Source organism: Belonocnema kinseyi, chromosome 10 (assembly GCF_010883055.1).
Source record: "Belonocnema kinseyi isolate 2016_QV_RU_SX_M_011 chromosome 10, B_treatae_v1, whole genome shotgun sequence".
Lineage (NCBI taxonomy): Eukaryota > Metazoa > Arthropoda > Insecta > Hymenoptera > Cynipidae > Belonocnema > Belonocnema kinseyi.
The window spans coordinates 64,031,851-64,034,788 of NC_046666.1; the positions used below are offsets into that span (position 1 = coordinate 64,031,851).

At 28.2% G+C, this 2,938-nt stretch overlaps 1 protein-coding gene across 2 annotated transcripts in view; it reads left to right on the forward strand.

Annotated features, from left to right (window-relative positions):
• Positions 1-2,938, forward strand: part of LOC117181657 (coiled-coil domain-containing protein 85C) — a 19,270-nt gene that overhangs the window by 14,286 nt on the left and 2,046 nt on the right. The gene's annotated exons all lie outside the window — the stretch shown is intronic.

A 2,938-nucleotide genomic window follows, 5' to 3' on the forward strand; every position in this document is an offset into this window, starting at 1 on the left:
TTTTGAAAATTAAAATTCGAAAATTTTTTCTAAAGCCTCCAGGGGACTTCGTTTTCGCACGAAAAAATTTTGTGTGCCCTTATTGCATCCGGACCCACAATTATTTATGTTCAACATAGTCCAGTCACTATTAAAATACTTCTACAATCTATATGTATGCACTGAGTGGTTCCTAATATAAACTTTGTTTAAAAGCTTGCTGAAAGTCCCTTAATTACGAATGTCTTGGGTATTTTTTTTTTAAATAGACTGATTTCTATTTCGACAATTTCTCAAACAGCATCCGTTTTAATAAAGGAGGGCTTCATGATTAGAAATTTTTAAGTATAGCAGAACTTACAAATTTCAGAAAATTAAAAGAATTCATAAGGATTACAAATATTCATAAGTATTCAAAGAATTTACAACATTACAAAAATTCAATGATTTCAAAAGAATTAAAGGAATTCAAGAGAATTCAAATTGATTAAAAGAATTCAAGAAATTCAAATAATTTAAGAAATTTTATGACATACAAAAGAATTCAAAGGAATACAAGAATATTAGAAATGATACCGGAAATTAAAAAAATGCAAGAAATTCAAAAGAATTTAAGTAGTTTAAAAGAATTCGAGAAATTCAAGCAATTTAAAAGAATTTAAGAAATTCAAAACAATTGAAGATATTCAAAAGAATTCAAGGCAATTAAAAGCATTCGAGGGATTCAAAATTATTCGAGGAATTCAAAAGAATTTTAGGAATCCAAAAGATTTCAAGGAATTCTAAAGAATTCTAGAAATCCAAAAGATTCTGAGGAATTCAAAAGAATTTGGAAAATTAAAAAGAATTCAGAAAATTCAAAAGAATTCCGGAAACTCAAAAGAATTCAAGTTATACATAAGAATTCATTTTATTCCAAGAATTTAACCGCATTCAAGTCATTTAAAGGACTCAAGGATTTCAACAGAATTCAAGGCATTTAAAAGAATTCAAGGAATTCCAAAGAATTTAGGGAATTCATAAGAATTAAAGGAATGAAAAAGAATAAAGGAAATCAAAAGAATTTATGGAATTCAACAGAACTCAACAAATTTACATGAATTTAGTGAAATGCTAGGAATTTATGGAATTTATATGTATTCAAGGTAATAATGAGAATTCCAGGAGTTCATCAAAATTCAAGAAATTAATAAGAATTAGTAGAATTCATCAGAATTCAAGGGTTTCTTCAGAATTTAAGGAATTTATCAGAAGTTCAAGGCATTCAAAACAATTCAAATAATTGTAAAAATTCAAGGAATTAATCAGAATTCAAGGCATTTAAGGCATTCAAAAGAATTCAAGGAAATCAAAAGTATTCAAGAAACTAAAAAGAATTCCAAAGAATTCAAGATCTTAAAGAGGTTTTAGAGCATTCAGAAGAATTCAAGGAATTAAAAGGAAATCGAAAGATTCAAAGCATTCAAGGAATTCATAAAATACACGTCGAATTCAAAGGAATTCAAAGTGATTAAAGAAAATGGAAAACCGATTAAACAATTCGACAGATTTCTTTTTCTCAAATTTTTTGCATACGACGAACAAAATTTGGAAGTATGTTTCGAGGTTACCTCTTTTCAAAGAAAATCTGATTGTTCCAGTTGAATGGAAACTTCTATTCATAAATTGTTCTTTAAACAATTAAGATATAGGTATTTTCTTCGTAGGTATTTTTTTACAGATACAATTCAATTTAAAAAATTAATATCTCAAATGAAATTTCCTATTATATATATCTATTGTTAACAATTTATGAAGAGAAGTTTTTATCAAACCGGAATATTTTTCTTTTCTTTCAAAAGATTTTACGTGGAAATAGACAAAACAACTTTTAAATTTTTTCGAGGAATAGTTTTTTCGATATAGCTATTTAAATGTTGTTTTAATTTTTTTAATTTTGTTGAAAAATGAATTGTTTATAACTCTTTTATTGGAAAATGGTCGTTTGCATGGAAAATGTGTAAAGCGTAAAGCGATTTTTTCATAAATAAAGAAATTGGTTTACAAATTTGCTTAAACAAAAACGAACCAATGTTGAGGGATCTTTTTTCTCTAGCACCTTCAGAGACACTATATTATACAGATATTTAGAAAAGTATAATTAACTTTCTACATTTGGATCGTTTTGAAAAATAATCGAAAATTATTTCTCAATAAATCGAAAAATTTAGAAAAAGATGTCCTATTTCTACACTTGATATTCATTATTATTCAGCAGCAGAGATGAAATGTTTCCTCTTTTATTCTAGCAATAAAAGACATCGCAGTCTGGCTTTATTCTAGGGCATAAAATTTAATAAAGTATAACCTGTTCTATTTCAACGATAAAAGGAATATTGCCTGTCCTTTTTCTAAAATATTGTTGAAATATTCTGTCTTCTATGTATCTTATAATTTTATTTGAGTAATATTTGTTAAATTATTTTATTTATATTTGATTAATTATTATTCGAAGAAAAAGTCTTTTCTCATCATTCTCATCATTCTAATATTTTAATACTATTTTATCTTTTTCGTTGTCTTATATGAGTCTTATATCAAACATCGCTTCTCCTCCCTTCCACAACTTCTTCCTCTTCTTCTTGTCTCTCTACCATACTTCCTCACTTTTATCCTTACTTCTTCTATCTCCCTAATTACCTCTAACTTCCTCTAGTTCCGAACCCCTCACTTCCTTTCATTTCCCCTACTTACCGGCCTTATTTTCCTCTCATTTTCCCTCCTTTACGCTACTGCTTCTTTATCTACTTCCACCTCTCATCACATCCCCAAATTTCTTCTCACTTCCCCTAGTTCCACCCCATTCACTTCCCCTACATCCCCTCATCTAATTTCTCATTGCATCACCCATTTCCCCCCTGTTAATTTCCTTTAATTAAGCTGCATTTTCTCCGACTTGCCCCCTTCCCTTATGTATTCT